Raw genomic sequence first — 19,484 nt, 5'->3', positions numbered from 1 at the left:
TCTGCAAATGCCACTCAATTTTCTGCCTTCGTCATCTGCTTCTCCAGACACTCAACAGTAACCATAATAGGAACGGCAGTAATAATGGCTGCTAGTGTTCACTGAACAATCTTCCCATGTGCCAGGCATGTGTTAAACACTTCACACCGCTGACACCATGCGATCCGCACAGCGGCCCCGATGAGGAGCTATGTGTGGACACTGACACTCTAGGATGCGGTAGCGTGCCCGAGGAGTTACAGGCCCTCCCTCCTGATCCCACCATCTCCAAAAAAGGGAGAGGGTGGGAGAGTCCCGGTCGAGGTCTGCAGCGGACTCAGGAGCAACCCAGAAGCCGTGGCTTACCATCAGCAAAGCACTATAAATTAGATTCCGGTACGACCTCCACTTACTGAGCCTCTATTTCATGCCATGTACTGGGCTAGGTGCTTTCGGGAGTCACTTCACTTGACTCTCAGAGAAAAATGTGATAACCTGCCCCCATCTTTCAGAAAGGAAGTAAGTAAAGTTTGACTAGCGTATGTGATCACCCAAGGCCACACGGCAGGAGATAGAGCTGTGATTTGAATCTAGGTTTTCTAAACCAGTTTTCTTCTGACTCTGCGCTTCTCCTCAAATCTTACGTATGGGCCTCCTTCTGGGAAAGGCTTCTCAGGTTTCATTTGATTTCCAAAGTTTTCAGTGACCCTCCCCGCCGCCGCCCCCAATTTTTTTTTTTAAATTTTTTAATGTTTTTATTTGTTTCTGAGACGGAGAGAGACAGAGTATGAGCAGGGGAGGAGCAGAGAGAGACGCAGACACAGAATCCGAAGCAGCTCCAGGCTCCGAGCTTTCAGCCTGACGTGGGGCTCGAACTCATGGACTGTGAGATCATGACCTGAGCTGAAGTCAGACGGTTAACCAACTGAGCTACCCAGGCGCCCCACCGCCCCAAATTTTTAAGACATCACTACCTGAAAACAAAGTGGTTATATTCTTCCCACTAAAGGAGCCCACATTCAATTCTCTATCTGCACTGGTATAAGAGACAGAGTCCAGAATTATGAGGTAAGAGACACAAATTCTAGTGCAGGCCCGGCCATGAGCTATATTATCAGTGGGAAATCATTTCTCTCATCTAGGGTTCGTTTTCCTCATCTGCAAAATGAAGGGTTTGGGTGAGATGATTTCCAAAGTCGCTTTCAAAATCCAATGGTATTAGAAAATCTTAAAATAGGGATTGATTGCCCTTTCTTAGGACAGCTGAAAGAGGATGAACCTGAAAGAGAGGAAGGCTGTCCACAAAGAGAAAGAAGCAAGGGTAGAAGTCTGAGGAAGGGCACACAGGTGGGAGTCTTCGTGAGCAGGCCTCCACACAGGGAGAACACGGCTAACCCAGCGCTGAAAACAGCTAGCCTCTCCCTACGCTTCTCCCTCATACGCACCCCCAATAAATGTCAGCCAAGGCGCTGTCCAAGGCACCATTACCCAAGAATTAACAGGATCTGATTTAACTGTGTGATTACACTGCAGTTGCTGAAGTTGAGTTTAATTGTTACATATTATTTTCTAATGTAAATAAAAAGGAAAAGGCCGTATCTTTTTTCTCGACCCCCCCCCCCCCCCAAGGGACTTAGAGATCAAACTTATTTGGGATAAACTATTTTTCAGGAAACGGAAGAAAAAGTATTTCCTGGAAAGGGAAGCAAAGAGAAAAGTCTACCAGTGAACAATGCTTAAAGCTTAGAATAGTGAATTCATCCCAGGTATGTGTACCTTGCTTTAATCTGCATGGCATTTACCCCAGTCACAAAGTGCCAGCTTCTAATGACAAATACCTGGTACACATTTATGAACTAGAAAATGCGTAGGACATCTAATACAAAAAGACTGAAAATTTATCTACATACTCTAGCATACAAATGATTTCAGACGCCCTTTTCAGTAACAAATGAAGCCATAAATTAGTATCCCTTAAAAATTTTAATCTTCCATAAGAAGGAAAAAAACAGAAAGAGTAAACACAAAAAAGGTATTAATCCTATTTGATACACAGCAGAATTATGTTTTGGTACTATATGATATAGGGTGGGAAAGGTGCTCAGAAATATTATAGTGTTTACCAGACCCACATCTCCTTAAATCTTTTAGAGAAAAGCTGTTTTTGTAAACATTTAACAAAGAACAGATGGCCTGCCTTAATCATGTGGGGGAAAAAACCTGGAGCTCACAGTAATACCCTGACAAAAGTCTCCCAGGCCCAGCCATGCCCCCCCACCCCCGCCCATGCATGGTACAGTCTTCTCTAATGCTATTTAATTTTACAGCGGACATTTTCCCATCAATTCCCACTGCCTGACAGGTAATCAATGCCATTAACATCTGATATTACCATATAGGGCATTGCTAAAACCTCCCATTTATTGGAGCAAATGTGGAGAATGTTAGATACCAAAGGCATTTTTAAATACAGCCTATAGGACTTTCCATTTGACACATTTTCTATCATAATTCTATATGCCTGTTGGAATATTATGGGATATATAAGGTCTGTGCCGTGGACTTTTGCAACTAAAACAGAATGACTAATATTTAAACTGTAAATAAAAATGATCCTAGGTGTGTGTGTAAGGGGGGGGGGGGTGTCAAAAAATTACCATAAATTTACCGTAAAATTACCATAAACTTTTATCCTTAACTCCTTTGTTCAAAATGTATACATGAGACAAACACACAAACAAGTTACCTTATGTCAAACAGAATAGGCAGGATGCAAAGGCGACCGAAGGAGAGCAGTGACCAAGGGAGTTGGGGCAATCCCTCTCTGACCTTTAAGCAAACAAGACCCAGACCGCTCAGGGGCTTTCACAAGAAAAGGAAACGGTGTATAGGGAAAAAACTTTTCATCTACCTCAAGTATGCTTTTCATCCAATATTCAGCAGCTTTGTCTGGCTTAGAAGCTATCATATTTACTCATGTTTCGCCTTAATTATATTCTTAAAGCCTCAACCTGTTGGCAATAGTAACAGGAGTGAGCACCGTGATATTAACACCATGCAGTGTTTCCAACACCTATAATCTGTGCAAACTAACAGCATGCTGCAATGTAGGGCACCTACGGACAAACATTTTATTTACTGAGTGATACAGACAAGCCTAAAATCGAAACACTACTTCATGATAAAGAAAAGCCACTACCAGCTGCGCAAGACTAACATGGCACTTCTGGGAGACACATCCCCTCCCCTGGCATTGAGCTAAAGGGAGGCACCTGTGTTCGCAGAGAAATGGAGATTCTGGTGGAGAAGTGGCAGGCCAGTTGAGACCGAAGGAACAACAAACAGAAGCTTAAAGCACACTAACTACAACTTCAATGATTTGTAAAAATTCAAACATTAAAGCGCTCACTTAAGATTGTAAAGTACTGTTAGTTTCCTTCCCCCCCCCCCCCCGCCCCCCGCCATGGCTTTGGAAACACATCTTATTCCGATGCTGTTCACTCTTATTTTCCCAGTATTCCCTAGGTTCTTGATCCCTTGACACTCTTTTAAAAAGGAATTCCAGGACGGTCACTGAAGCTCAGTCTTCAGCTCAGAGCACACAGCGTTCAGAAGTGCATTTAGCAAAGGCTCCGAAGTCCTGTCGAGACTCTTAACACCCTTCTCTCGTCAGTGACATTGAGAGCAAGAAGATGCACTTGATATCTGGTGCCCAATTCAGTTCTTCATTCAACAAACATCTGGGGACAGAACAGTCAAAAGCCAGCCACGGTATCAGGCTGATGCTAAGGAGGCTTCCTGAAAAAAGCCACCCAGGTTCCAGCCAGAGGTCACCTCCTCAGTGGACCCAGCCTGAACAATGAGTCATGCCTGAGATCGGGTGACTGAAAGCATAAAAGTGTATGACAAGCAAGCTTTTGAAGCCCTGTTTAGGGAGGAGCAGATCCAAGATGCACAGGTAATTAGTTTCAATGGTCAACTGATACACTTTTCAGCTTGGACTATTTGATATGAAATAAGTACCAAAATATTCTTAAGACGATCAAGGGTTGGACTGTTTTCTGCTTAGCTAAATTTAGTATGAGAGTCAGGGCTTCGAGTTCAAGCCTTTTATATGGCAGTAGTTTTATTCAGCCCGTTTGTAATTTCCACGAACAGTAACATACTGAATGAGTACATTTATGAACAAAAACACACAAATGCATAATTGCCAAGCTTGTCAGTGATATGAATTGAGAAAGCAAAATGTATCCAAGCACATTTTTTTAAGTTGTAGGTATTAAAAAGTGTTACATGAAAAGATGACTCAGATCACGTACGTTTAGAGAATTCTGGGCTAACCAAATAGATAAGTTTTCTTTACTACAAAACTCTCCAAGCCCTTCCTACATTCTGAGTGGGGGATAATGCACAGTGTGTCCTAAAGGTATTTAATCATTGATTGCATCCCATTTTTTCTGAGAATAACTTGAATAAAAGTATTCTTCAAAATATACTTCGGATTATACTGACTTAGCTAAAGCAGGGCAAATTCATCTGCTTCTCTGGGGTGGGGGAAAGTACGTGTGTGCGTGCGTCCATCTGTACGTCTCAAAGCAGTGGTTATCAAATGTTTTACAACATAGCATGTGACTATCAACAAATCTAATTCTATATAAAATGTGCTCAAACAGCTCACTGAATTGGCAGGGTTTTTTTATGCTCAATTTAAGTCACTGGTAGGAATAAAATAGGAATATTGGCATAGTCATGTAAGGCTGACTTGTATAATTTTTGTTATATCACAGTCAAGATAATTACCAAGCTAAATTTACGGAATGTTGAAATATCATAATGCAAGAAATTATCTTTACAAGTACCTCAGAACCATTAAGTTTTAGAACTGAAAAATTGTTTTAATTACTGCCAAAATATCTCATTTAAAAGTCATCTGAAGACATTTTCAAACCTTTGGTTTTCTGCTAATGTCTTTACTCTGTCCGTAGAATAGATGTGCCATACAGACAAAATCCTAAATGGCTACAAATTAACATCGGCCACTTTAATGGCATCTAAATTATAAACACATTTTGAATTTAAGTAGAATCCAAAATAATGAAAATAATGAACCAAGCAATCATGTTACATTTAATAGTAAACAATTTACATCGGATATTGAATATTGCACATCTTCTATGTATTCAGGAGTAAAACATATACCATAAGAACTGTCAAACAGCACTTTTAATATGGAAAGCACTGTATTGTGGTGTTTCTACAGTCACTCTAACGAGAAGAACATTGCAGTCAAACTCCACCAATGCTAAACCCCTTTCCAAGTGTCTGAGAAACCCTCAGCGCACAGACTCCCTCCCAGCGGAGAACAGGGCATCTGGCCACCACCCCTCACTCTCTGCCACCCCGTCACTGCCCTTCTGGCCATCTCCCCTTCCCAGCCTCCACTCTGAGCAGGCCGCCACACCGCGCGGGGAGCTGTGGGCAGGAAGGTGCAGGGCTGCGGGCCGGACCCATGCTGGGTACCTGCGAGGCAGCCTCCCGCCTGCCCCACTCAGGATGACAGGGAAGAGGGCCAGGGAACAGCCTTGGGTTTAGGGGAGAGACAACAGCCAGACTGATGGGAAGTCCTGAAGGCGTCCCAGGACACCGTGCTGAAGGTTTTTAAACCACATACCACGTACAGCTACACGCACACTTTGCAACCCTCTTCTCCGTCCGTGCCTGTATGTAACCACGTGAGGTTGCCAAGGTGGGTGGCGTTGTTGCTCTTTTACAGATAAGGAAACTGAGGCTTTAGGATGAACTTTCCCAAAGTTACACCGCTAGAAAAGGGTAAACCTTAAATTCTAACCCCGATGTGGCTACCAGCCAGCGTGAATGGGATCAGGCCTGCCCAGAGTCAAGGGCGATGAGAGATTCTCCAAGCCCAGGAAGCTGCTGGCTGTATTCCTCCAAAACCATAAAGCCCTTAGTTTTAAGACCCCGACTGTAATCTACAGGTTAAAATGGCTTTTAGCTGAATATCAGTTTGGGACTTTTGCCTTCAAAGGATTAGGGGAGAACTCTAGTTTAATTCCAAACTAAAGCTGTGGAGAATCACTACGTTTTCTCCCAAAGAGAAGAATGTGGATAAGGACTGACATTTACATTGCCTGCTAACAAACATTATCCCATTTGAATATCAGAATCACCCTGTTTGACAGAAGTTGAATTCAATTCAATCAATCTGCTTTGTCCCAGGGAGTGAACGGAGTCTTTCAGAACCAGAAGAAAATACGCCCACTGTCTGCCTTGCCCTGAAAACTCTCCCAAAACCACTTTAAAAAAAAACCCATCTTACATGATTTTTAAAAATGCAATCTACATATGGGGCACTTGGGTGGTTCAGTTGGTTAAGCGACCACCTCTTGGTTTCAGCTCAGGTCATGATCTCACAGTTTGTGAGTTCGAGCCCCACATCGGGCTCTGCGCTGACAGCATGGAGCCTGCCTGAGGTTCTCTCTCCCTCCCTCCCTCTCTCTCTCCCTCCCTCCCTCTCTCTCTCCCTCCCTCTCCCCCTCTGCCTCTCTCCTGCTTGTGTTCTCTCTCAAAATAAATAAACTTTAAAAAATAGATCAATTTAAAAAATAAAATTCAATAAAATAAAATAAAAAGGATATAACATACTTCTTTACCCCACTTGCTAACAGAGCATTCTACTTCTTAGGAAAAGCACCAGAAAAAGTAGCAGGCTCGCATCTAAGGGCAACGTATTTGAAACAACACGTTTATACACACACACACGCACATACACACACACACACACACACACCCCTAGGGCACAGAGTTGAACTGATGTAAATGGAACATACTTTTGATGTACCTCCACTGCTTCATAAATGCCTGGAAAAATTAGCTTAACTGTTTATACAAGACTTGAATTATGTTTTTACATGTGTTAGCTCTCCCAAAAGCATATACAGGTAATCAGACAGCATTCCTGATCGTCAGGGCCTCCTACCCCCTGAAGTGCTTCTCCTAGAAAGGAGAACCGAAGAGGGGCCGACAGAACCCATCGCTGCTCGGGGCAGCGGAGAAACAGAAACAGCCACAAATTTAACAACTCGAAGCCTGTCACAGTCCTGGTGAGTAACCTCGTAGGTCTCCTGGGCCACAAGCAGGAGGGCAGCCCCCTCTGGGAAGCAGGCCTGCCCCCTTGTGAAGACTACATCCATTCTCCCCCAAGAGCAAACCCCCCGGGGGAAAAGCAGGGTCTGCAACGTGGGCATCGTGGTGCACCTGACTTTAAAAAGCAAACTACAATGTGAAGCCCTTAAGGAGTCTCAAACACAGTCACACTTTCAGCCTCTTGTTCTGAATTTCTTTCTTAGCTCCTTACAGTGGCAAATCATCAAGTAATATCTTTTACGAGACACTACTTCCTAGAAGTAGAAAAGATAGCGAACACGGTCAGGGGCCTCAGCAAAGTCCATTTTCTTGCCTCTCCCTTCCCTCTTTTTTCTTTCTTTTCTTCACCACCTTGCGTACCGTTTTCCCTTAGGAGGCTCAACGCAACAAATGTCAACGAATGGGAATCGACAGAACAGACTCCCAGTTCGCAGGCACTGGTTTTGCTTATTTCCAGTTGGCTCTTGGGTCCATGGGTCCACACGATGCTCAGAGAAAGGGCGTCTAGAGGCTTGCGTTTGGCAACAGATGCCCAGCCCTGCAGTGAGGAGCCTGCCTGGGATTCTCTCTCTCTCTGCCCACCACTCCCCCCCACCCACTCCTGCTCACATGCACGCATGCATTCTCTCTCTCAAAATAAACATTTGTAAAAAGTAAATAAAAACAGTGAAGTTCACTTTGGTAATTTTTACCGTGCACTTCGCATTGTATTTTGCTACCGCTGCTATACCCAGTAGCAAGTTTGATCCTTAGACTGGAAAGGTGAAACATACGCACTTGGGCTCTGGAAAAGCAGTTCACACCAAGTTTGCACTGAGGTCTCTACTACTCTATAAATGTTAACAATAAATGCAACTTACTATGCTATTCCTGCGAATTTAAAAAGTCAAACTTCGACAGACTGAAAGGAAGGTGTGTCTTGATCTAACACTGAACAATCCCAAGGATCTGTGTGGAAAGGGGAGAACAATTTAAAGAAAAAAAATCAATTTGTAAGGAGCTCGGTGATAAAGCTAATTTACACACTTTAGGCAGGCAAGTTCTCTAGAACTCAGCGACTGTGAGTCTAGCAAATTTAGTTGGCAATAAATGCTTAATGATGAACTACTTTAGTCCTATAAAAACTCATTCACTTCTTATGGGAGGCAGAATTCCAAGATGGCCCTATGATCTTCACCTCCCGACTGTAGGGGGACCTGTGTCTAGTTCTAGGCAACAGAACACGGCAAAGGTAACAGGACTTCTTAGGTGTGATTAAGGTTCCAAATCAGTTGGTTTTCAGCTACTCAAAGGGCAGGTTTTCCTGGGTAAGCCTGGCTTAATTAGGGGAGGTTTGTAAAGAGGGTGTGGGCTCTCCCTGAGGGTCAGGGATTCTCTGTGGCTGGCGCCGAAGAAGCAAGTGACCAGAGTGAGGTGACCCCAGAGGGGAACTCACCGTGGTCAGAAACGGCAGGCAGCCTCTAGGAGTGGAGGGGAGCCCTGGGTGACGGCCAGCAAGAACTGAAGCCCCCGGTCATACAGCCACGGGCAATGAACTCTGTCAACAACCAGCAGGCACTTGGAAACCGATTCTTCCCCAGTTAAGCCTCCAGATGAGAACGCAGTCCTTGCACCTGACCGTAGCCTTGTGAGGCACTGAGTACAGGACTCGGCTAGGCTGTGCTCAAACCCCGACTCACAGAAACGAGGAGATAAGGAAGGGGTATTGTTTTACCCCAGAAATTTGTGGTAATTTGTTACACGGCAGTAAACAACTAACAACCCCTTTTCTCATGCTAGACATTTATCCTCCCACATGAAAGACAGCACACAAGTATTTCTTTATACCTTTGGGATGTTGATGCTGCTGATGGGAACACTGAGCATTTTTGTGCCAAGCACCATCCCGGGCTCACAACAACCTTAGGAAATCACCCCCATCTTACAAATGGGAAAACTAAGGCACACGAGGAGATTAATCAATTTGCCAAAGGTCATAAACACTTGGCTATAAGAAGAGTCGGGGTTCAACCCAGACAACTTCTCTGGACAACCCGGCTCTCAGCCACCAGGCCTGCTGCCTAACCCCTGCGGCTAAACATCTCCAGAAGGGAGGAAGACGTAAGGGCAGGGAAAGCCGGGGGTCAGGTAACAGCTGGAGAGGGTAGGACCCACTCAGACGAAATACGGGACGTGGCTGCTATAGGCAGGCTGGGGCCTGACACTATTTCATAGTTAACTGCCACTGAAATCATCACAGGGAGAGGATTTTCGTAAGAAAATCGCTCCGTTTTCAAGTAAAAAATATAAGAAACTGCTCTATAAACAATATTAAAGGCTCCTGATGTTTATTTTAAAAGAAACTTCACTGCACATTAGAAACAGTCTGTTTAACACTTAAAGGGGATGGTGTCCCCATGACTCCTTCCAGCTGGAATCACACATGAAACAGAAGATACCAAAGCAATTAAGTATTTTATAAACACTGCTGAGGGGTCAAAAAGAGGGAGGTTCATTCACTGACTAATAACGCAGTAATAAACAAACAGCAATGTTATGCAACTGAGAAAATTATTATAATTGAATCTGCACAGCTGGGCAAGAATAAAAGCCTGCTTATGTATATTAGCTCACAAATGCTTCGTGTGGGTAGGTTTTAGTTTTAGGACTGTTTCAGATTTGAGTCTCTTTTATAAAGTCAGATTTTTTTTTCCCCCTTATCTGGATATAATTCCACAATTACAAGGGCAGAACAGAAAATAAGTCAATGAACTGCCCCACCAACTTTTGCTGTTCTGTTTACACTACAGAGAAATAAATGTCTACACGGTGATTAGGAACTTAAACTCTCTTGAGCTGTTTTCATTTTTGACGAGTACATTTTACCTGATTTGTGCACAGCGGTATGAATAATGAATGACTGCGATTTGGTAGCATACTGGACGGAAAAGCCCGGAACAAAGTAGCTTTTCACATTTTAACATTTAGTTCCTGCTGTGTTCTTGGAGTTTCCTTCACACCTTGATATTTTCCCCTTTGCGGAAGATGGGCAGGGAAACGCTGCCGATTACCATAGTTAAATTTACACAGACATGTCACAAAAGAGTGACTCCTAGATTTCCCTTGAACTGAAGTCACAGCGTTTGAATTAGAGAAACATTATTATTCTCTTGGGTTCAAGACTAAGCTTGGTAAAAAGTCCACCATCCGTCCATCAATTAAATGTGGTTAAAATGCAAACCAAAACAGAGTAAGTTTCTTTGGGGAAAATACTCTATCCAGATATTATCCTTATTACTACATGGATTTTTTTTTTTTCTTAATTAAATGACTAAATCTGAACAAATCAGTGATCTATGTCAAGTTCCCGTCTGCATAAAAACCTAACTAACTTCAAACACAAATGGATGATTAGCTAACCATCAGGGCAGAGGTACAAATGTATCTTCAACAGGCACACATTTTACATCAATGATATCTATTTTTATGAGATAAAAGTACTAAAGCTTTAATGGTGGCAATTAAAACAGCCAAGAGTTTGAGTAGCTCGATGGCTGAGTCACAGACCTTTTACCTATAATGGGATCCATTATATCCCTGAACTCAGTTTGAGGGAGTAAAAGAGGAACAGATTTTTAAATATGGTTATAAAACAGCAGTACCCTCTGAACTAAGCTGTTTCAGTTTTAAACTGCTGTGTGATTTACCCTGGGCCTCCCTGTCAACATCCATTCAGCAACATTCTTTATTTATAGTTCTTAGATACTTGTATCTATTTGAAAGTATTTGAACAATGCTTTGAAATATGCTACAAAGATGCTATTATGTAATAACTTGTGTTTACATCATTTGTTTCTATTGTAACTTATTTACGTTAAAAAAAATCCCTTTTGAAAATGCAGAACTTGAGGTGGCTTCTGACAAAATCATCGTTTGTGCCTAAAATGTAAGCATTTACATTTTGATATTCTCTTTTTTAAAGTACCATTTAGAGGGAACAAATAATTAACTGGTCACAATAAGAGGGTGTGTTTCAGCAACAAAGAACAGGAGCAAACGAGAGAGTGGCGATTTTTCGTGGTGATTTAACATCACTCCCCAAAGTAGGAGGATAACAAACCCTGTAGTTCCAAAACGTAATAATCATCCAACGTCTAGTCCAACACTGACCACTTCTCCAATTCAAGAACCTAAAGATACTGTCTTCAGCTTCTATCACAGCAGATTCAGAAATGGAATCGGAAACTATCTCGGGGACAATCTCACGAGTTTTTGTGTCTGTTACCGTCACCATCTCCAGAGACAGCTGGCAAACAGGAAACATCGGGCAGAATGGATTCACCTCCGACCAGGAACGACCAAGCTAACGGGACGGCAGGGCAGGCAGAGTGGCCCGGGCCTAGATGGCCGAGGTCCTCAGGGGTACGTGGGCCCGCAGCCCCCGCTGAGCACACCAGCACTGAGTGAAGGACGCCAGACGCCGACTTGCGCCGGCCCCTCTTCTGAGACACGTTGTCAGAAGGAACAACAGCGGGATGGACCAGAAAACTCGCTATTAGGGCTGGGTTTTGACCATTTACTCTGTGGGGCTTCGACAATCAAGTGGGAAGCCAATCATCTCAAGATCAGTAAAATGAAGAAGCCAGATGAGCAGATCTGCAAAATCCTTTCCACCTCCACGACTCGGGTCTCTGCTGTTAAAGTCGGACTTCAGTCCTGCTCGCATGGTAACTGCCCCAGCCGTCTAAAGAGAAGGGAGTGTTTGTAAAGGTGGAGTGGGGAAGTGGGGACAATTTCAGAAGGAAATGTTAAGAAAGTTTCGGAGATAAACACAAAAAATGAAACTGATTTGAAAACCGACACTAGAAAGCACAAAATTAAATAAGATATACCAGAATTACGGTAACAAAATGTTAATGAACAACTTCCTTTTCCCATAAAAAAAAGGGAAACTTTCAGAGCAGTATTCCAATCCTGCATAATCTCATTTCCTAGATACAGAACATCTACCAGGTTTTCCCACAGAAAGCTTAGCCTCTGCCCGATGTAACGTGTCATAAAATAATGTTTGTCGAACGGCTCGCTGGGCACAAATAATAACGTTTAGGCACACAAAATGCATTCCTGTACGTCCACCCCTGAGGCCACAGACCCACAGCAAACAAACCGTGGAGAGGTGACAGGGAAGAGGGAAGAACAAAGGTAGGGCAGAACGAACAAAAGCCAGAAGTCATTCAGCACGAGCCCCAAGACCACGAGAAATCACGCGCAGGAGCGACGCTCTCTCACCCGGACGGAGGTGCGCTGGCACTCTTAGCGGGGGCAGGGTTGAATTCAGGGAAGGAAGGACAGGGACTGGTCGGGGACCCAAATTCCTCAGGGCGCAGCTGAGGACGCGGGCCGCAGTGGCACAGACACGCGTGGCACCCTGTGGCAACCGCCTTCGGTCACTTCGAGTCAAGTCTGCCCCCGCCCCCAAAAGAAGTCGGCCGCCCAGGACGATTTGGCTGTACCCTCCAAATTCATCTCCCAACCTACTTCTGGATTAGACTTGCCTTTACACAGTTCTCTCCACCCACAGCATCCTTCCCCCTACCTCATTCGTTTTTTCACGTATTTATCGAGCCTTTCTTGACCCCACGCTTCTTCCAGCTCCTGCCACCGTGTCTGCTCCCCCCGTGGAGCAGAGTCCTCGCAAGCGCGACAACATTTGCTGTCTTCCTCCTCCTTCCGTTCACTCCTGACTTCGCTCTACCTAAGCACGGCGACACTCTCCTCCAGGTGACCTCCAGCGGCTCCTCTGCCTGCCGTGGCTCCCGACCTCACGGCGGCAGCTGACCCCGCTGCCCACCGCAAGCTTCTTCGCGTGACCTCCAGCCGTGGGACAGGCGTCTCCCCTCCCGCCTCGCGGGCTCTTTCTTGACTCGTTTCCCATCAACGTCTCCACCTACGGCCTCTGAGATGCTCCAAGCCTTCAGCTTTGGATCTCAGCTCTGTCCGGGCCTCCTCTCTCTTCCGGTACCATCGCTCTAAGCACTGCCTGCAGACGAAGGATCCCCACAGCTCTCTCTTGTGCCCAGACCACTCCCTTGAACTCCATACTTCTCCAACTGTCGGCTGGCCGGATCCACTCGGATGTCCCAACAGGCGTCTGCGGTCTAACTCGTTCTGCGACAAATCCTGAAGTGCCTCCACCAAACTCCAACCCCAGACAGTGTCACTCTAGCAGCAGAAGCAGCCAAAAACACGGAGTCACCCCTGGCTCTTCGCTCAGACTCCTTCAAGCCAGCCCGTCGAGTCCTGTTGGCTGCGCCTTCCGCACACACAGAAAACACCCTTCGACCACCTCTCCCGCTGCCCTCCCCGTCCAGGCATTGCGAGGCCTCGCCCGGACTCCTGCGACGGCCTCTGTAACTGACCCGACTTCTTGCTCTGCCCTCTGCCCCAGTCTTGGGGCACAGGGCACTGGCCGCACTGTCTTGAGTGGTCCTTGAGAAACGTAAATCAAACCACCTCACGTGTCTACTCAAAACCTCCGGGGACACCTGGGTGGCTCAGTGTTAAGCATCTGACTCTTGATTTCAGCTCAGGTCATGATCTCACAGTCATGAGACCAAGCCCTGTGCTGGGCTCTGCAATGACGACTGGGAACCCGGCTGGGGATTCTCTCCCCCTCTCTCTGCCCCTCCCCCACTTGTAGGCGCACGCTCTCTCTTTCGCTCTCAAAATAAATAAAAACAACAACAACGACAACAAAACCCTCCAATATTTGCTCATTTCATTCGCAGTAAAATCTAGAGTCCTCACCATGGCCTATAAGGCCTTCTATGACGTGGCCTTATTCATCCACTTCCCTAATTCATCTCCGACAATCCTCCTTTGTGCTCTTCCGCCCCAACCACAAAGATTCCTTATTTACAGACAAACAACAGGGGTTGAAGGCCCTTCTACCTCAGGGCCTTTGCATAGGCTGCCTCTGCCCTCAGAGCTCTTTGCCCAAATATCTCCATGGCTATCTCCCTTGGCTTCCTTGAAGAAGGTTTAGGCAGTAACAGATTACAGGAAATATGACACAGAGCTAATACTTGCTGAATTTGGGTGAAGGACAAACAGGTAGGTGCTCACTGCATTATCCCTTCAACTTTTCTGTAGATTTAAAAATGTTCAAAAATCAAAGGTGGAGGGGGAAAACCTCTTTCCTACCACAACCTCATTCTCTCTTCTACCTCGTCTTTGACCACCCCTCCCCCGCTCACAGCAGAGCCAGATGCACGTGTCCACCTGAGCCTGGATATTTCCTCCAGCACCTTGACCTCAGCAGGCCAAAAATCAAAATCACTTTCCTCCACTAAAAACCTGCTTTCCTGTCTTGCTCGCCGTCGGTACGATTCCCAGTCGCCCAACCATGCTTCTTCCTCACCCTCGCCGGCCCCCATCCACACTTCTCCAGTGCAGGCCCGCCCCAAACGTCTTCCTTCCAAGCCTTCCCCCCGCTGGGCTTGCCTTCTTCAGTGTTCTCCGCGTCTCGCAGCGGAGTGATCGTTCCAAAACACAAGCCACCCGCACAGCTTTCCTGTGTACGATTTGTCAACGATCCCCATCCGCTACGTTTAAAACTGAGGCTCTCGGTGTGGCTGGTCGGGGTCTTCCCTGCGCCCCCCTTGTCCGGGTCCTGCCTCTACCACAGGCTGACCAACGCAGCCACGTAACGCACTCTGACCTTTCCCAGCTTAGTGCCAGCGGAGATGGCACTCCTGCCTGGGATGCTCGCTCCGACCTCTGTCTTCGCATCTAAATCCCACTCAACCTTTGAGCTACAACGAGACGCAACCTCTTCCCTGATCTCTCCTAGTGGAGCCAAACACGCTTCCATTTAAGAGTACCATTTACCGTATAGCTTGACTACTTACTCTTAGCTCCTTCTAGCCCTCTGCACCATGAGCCCCTGAAGGAAAGCGACGTGCTACGCTCGTTTCTTGGAATCCAGTGTGTGTCACACGCACATAGGCGTGTGTGTTCCTAACCCAAAGCAGAGACTGAAATATACCACAGGCTTAGTATTTATCGACTGAATATCAAAGCCTCCCCAGACCTCACTCACAGGTAACACTGACATCACATTCTACCTCTGTCCTGCTCACAGGTGTGCCCTCCACCTTCGTACCTTGTACCTCTGAGGTACCCAGAAGAATGCCTTCAGCCACTGTGGACCCAACAAATGCATGCATAAATAAAGGCACATTGGGTTGGCTGGGCCAAGGCAAGACTGAAACGTTTGCTATCCTTCGAGAGGACCTGCGTTGGGTCTGCGCTAATTTCCCCATCACTCTTTTTCCCCGATTCAACCATCGCTACTCCTCCTGGCCCTGCAAATAATTAATTACCTGCTCCCACGCAAGTCTACATTTCTCTCTTTTCATCACAGTTACATCATCGTATAGCTGAGGCTTCTTAAAGGGGAGAACCGCTTACTTTTACACTTCCACAACCTCACCCACACAGTGACCGGCACCTTGAAACGCACAATGTTCCTGATGGATGGATGGATGGATGGATGGATGGACAGACGGAGTCATCACCTCATCTGTGAATATCCTAAACATGACTCAACAGGCAACAAGTGCTGCCTCTGTGCTGTGAACTGACTGAGACAGATCCCTCGTCACATTCCCAGAGACAGTGCCCAACAAAGGCACTCCCTGGTGAGAGACCTAGAGAAAGTTCTCGGAATCTAAAAACGAAAGAGGTACACTTTCTAGTGATTGCTGAAATTACATTGATCATGCATTTTTATCAAAAATGGCTTATGACTTCAGTGTACGTAAATTTTAAAATTTACTTTTAAAAAATATTTTCTATTTTAAAATATTTAAATATTTTAAATATTTTAAATTTTAAAATTTAAAACGCTAGCAGTTTATGCTCTGACCACAACCCATCTCCTGGCAGGGGTGGGAGGATGATTATCTCCTCCCCTGAAGCCCAGAGAGGATGCCTGAGTGGGTGGGTGGCCCAGGGGGGCATCGACGGCCCAGGGGGTCGCTGCTGGGTACGCAGAGCTTCAGTTCCACCCGCCACACCCCAAGACCACACAGCTGCAGAGGAAGCCCAAGGTCCCAACTAAACCTCCAACTCCAACACCCAACTCACCCTCTTCGCTTCCTGCCCCTCTATTCCTACAAACAAACAAAAAAGTTTGTGTTCCTCTTCCTGAATTCTTCCACCTAACTGCTGAGGCCACCACTCGCCTGGTGCCCAAGAAGGAAACGCGGCGGTCCCGTTGTCCGTCCTCGACCCCTCTGTGCACACTGCCGCTGTCTCATTTCCAGACCCATTATCTCCCAACTGTCTTTTCCCAAGACTCGTGCTGCCCGATGTGCCACGTGGCTCCCAAGCACTTGGAACGCGGCAGGTCTCAACTGACAAGGGCTAGAGGTGTCGATACAGCAACAAAAGTAAACTGCCTGCATCTCACTAATAGTTTTATACTAAATACGTTGTTGAAAGGATCTCCAAATATCACATGATCAAAAATATTTTGCAATTACAGTAGATAAAATACATTAAAATCAATTTCACTGCTTTTTTTTTTTTTTTTTTTTTGGCTTTTTTAACGTGACTACATTTTACACAACACGTGTGGCTCACATCCTGTGCGCCTGGACAGCACTGCCCAGGGACATCTCTCAGTTCCTCTGCTGGCCTCACCCCTGCACTCTCACCCCGAGCCCCTCGGTCCCGGCAGGCTTCCACACACCGGGTACGATTCGGCCCAGAAGGCAGCTCCACACGAGGTCCCTGAATGTCATTCTCCCCACAGCGCCCCCCCCCCCCCCGACACCCCTTCCGTCCCACACCTGCCGTAGCCTACTGCACGCAGGACGAACACCTAGAGAATGTACGTGCCATGCCCTGAGGGGTATGAAAGGAACCCTGACCTCACCCAGTTTAGAACGCACAGGAGGTGAGGGGCGCCTGGGTGGCTCAGTCGGTTGAGCGTCTGACTTCAGTTCAGGTCATGATCTTGGGGTTCGTGAGTTCAAGCCCCGCGTCGGGCTCTGTACTGACAGGTCAGAGCCTGGAGCCTGCTTCAGATTCTGTGTTCCCTCTCTCTCTGCCCCTCCCCTGCTTGCACTCTGTCTCTCTCTCAAATAAATACACATTAAAAAAAGGAAAAGCATACACAGGAGGTGACAGAGTATTTTAGTAAAAATACAGCCACAGTTGGAGCAGTCACAGAGTAACTTACAAAGTAGGTACCAGCCGCAATTGTAAGCACACCACACGTATCACCTCACCTAATGTTCCTAATGGTGCCGTTAGACAGACACTAGTACGAGTCCCGTTTTAGAGGTGAGAAACTGAGGCCCAGAGTTCAGCGAGGCCACACAACTTCTAAGTGACAGAAGCAAGACTCCACGGCCACGCTGTTCGACGTCGCCTTCCAAGATGAGGGGCCGCAGCGCAGGGAGGCCATGAGCGGCCGTGGGGGCTTAGAGGAGCGGCCCAGAGCCCGCCCTGGGGAGGTGAGACAAGGCTTTGCAGAGGAAGCGATCTCTAACCTACAGGTGAATGTTCTGGGCCAAAAGCCCAGGGGTGAGAAGGTCTGGAAGAAATGAAATCAGGTCACTGTGCCTGAGAAGAAGAAAGAAAGGACTGTAGCGAGAGGAAGATAGGTCTCTGTTTATTTGTGGTCTAAGAAGGAACTTTGTGACGGGCGCCTGGCCGGTTCAGTCAGAAGAGCGTGTGACTCTTGATATCGGGGTTGTGAACTCGAGCCCACGTTGGGTGTAGAGATTACTTAAACAAATAAAACTTTAAAAAGGGGGGGGAGAGGGTACTTTTCGGGAGAACCTGCACAGGGAGTCTGTGAAGACACAAGACGGGTGAGGACCCAGAGGTCTGGTGAAGAACTGACTAAAAGGGGGGACACAGAGACAGGCCCCTCCCACGGCATCTGGAGATAAGGGACGAGAAGGGGACACTGCGGCCCTCATTCCTTATCCTGATGGCCCAGCCACATCTTTCCGCCTCTTACCCAAGGAGAACCGGGCCATCCCTCGTCCTCGAGAAGGAATCCCCAGGCAATGCTCTCCACCAGCACTGGCCAAGGGCTTCTGAAGACTTTACTAACTCCACACAACCGGGACATGCGTCCTAACTTTAAAACAATTTCTGATTACGAGGTCGTGAGGTAAAAATGTTACGAAACCACCGGCATGAGCACTTTCCCCAAGAGTACACGGTGAGTATACCAACGGGGATGCAAAGCAACCAAAAAAGCACCTATTTGTTTGGAGCAGGGGGATTAAAATAACCAAACAGCTAAGGAAACATGAGACACTTGAGTGGCCTGCAAAACTTACATCCATTTTATTTTTTAAAAATTGTTTATGTTCCTTTATTTTTGAGGGGGGGGGGGGAGGGAGGGGCAGAGAGAGAGGGAGATAGAGAATCGGAAGCAGGCTCCAGGCTCTGAGCTGTCAGCACAGAGCCCAATGTGGGGCTCAAACTCACGAACCACGAGATCGTGACCTGAGCTGAAGTCGGAGGCTTAACGCACTGAGCCACCCAGATGCCCCCGACATCCATTTTGAAGATGAAAGAAATGTTTTTAAAAGACTTTAAAAGAAACGCTTATCTTACCAATTCAAGCAACACCCCAGTCCCCCTCCTCCCCCGCTCCCTGCACCGCCTTCCCCCCACCCCCCTGCCTGTTGCTTTTAGTGGAAACAGACAACAGGGAAGCGGTAGGTGGGACAAGCAGTGCACAAAAACTGATATGGTTGATCCCTTATCCAAGACCTTCATGGGAATCTGACTTCCTGTGTTGACCGAAGGCTTTCTACTGATGTGTGATACCTTGGAAGTACAGTAATTTGCTTTTCAAGTGGACATCCTCCCATAAATATCTTCATAAGCTTTAAGATGGCTATTTTCACGTGTTTAAAGATGGTGTCCACTGGAAGAATGAGGGTAGAAACTGCAAGTCAAGGAGTCTCGGTTCTAATACTGGTCTGGCCACTGACACACTACGACCATTGTATCATTAGCTTCTACACGCTATTCGTTCAAACTTCACACTTACGGTGCCAAGTATTGCACTAGAAATGTACATACATTCTCTCCTAAGATTGCAAGTCAGAGAAGTTTAGAAGGGTTTTTCTCATTTGTCTTTTGTCCCAAGAGCCAATCCCATCTAGTACACGGTAGATACCAAGTGCTATTATAACGACCTCTCGGTGAACTGCTACTCAAATGCAGAATTCTGCTAAGATTCAACAAGGGTTAATTTGTTTTATTGTAGGGGAGTCTACGAAAATATGAGAAAAGTTGGGCTTTAGGACTGAGAGGGGTAAGGG

General features: G+C 46.3%; 1 protein-coding gene across 4 annotated transcripts in view; it reads right to left on the bottom strand.

Moving 5' to 3' along the window:
• CHD7 (chromodomain helicase DNA binding protein 7) overlaps window positions 1-19,484 on the bottom strand; it is a 190,814-nt gene that overhangs the window by 86,199 nt on the left and 85,131 nt on the right. The window lies entirely within an intron of this gene.

The sequence above is a fragment of the Panthera onca genome, chromosome F2, assembly GCF_046562875.1.
Source record: "Panthera onca isolate mPanOnc1 chromosome F2, mPanOnc1 haplotype 2, whole genome shotgun sequence".
NCBI classification, from domain to species: Eukaryota; Metazoa; Chordata; class Mammalia; order Carnivora; family Felidae; genus Panthera; species Panthera onca.
The sequence above is the reverse complement of the archived record's forward strand: the minus strand, read 5'-3'. Positions and strand labels throughout refer to the sequence as shown.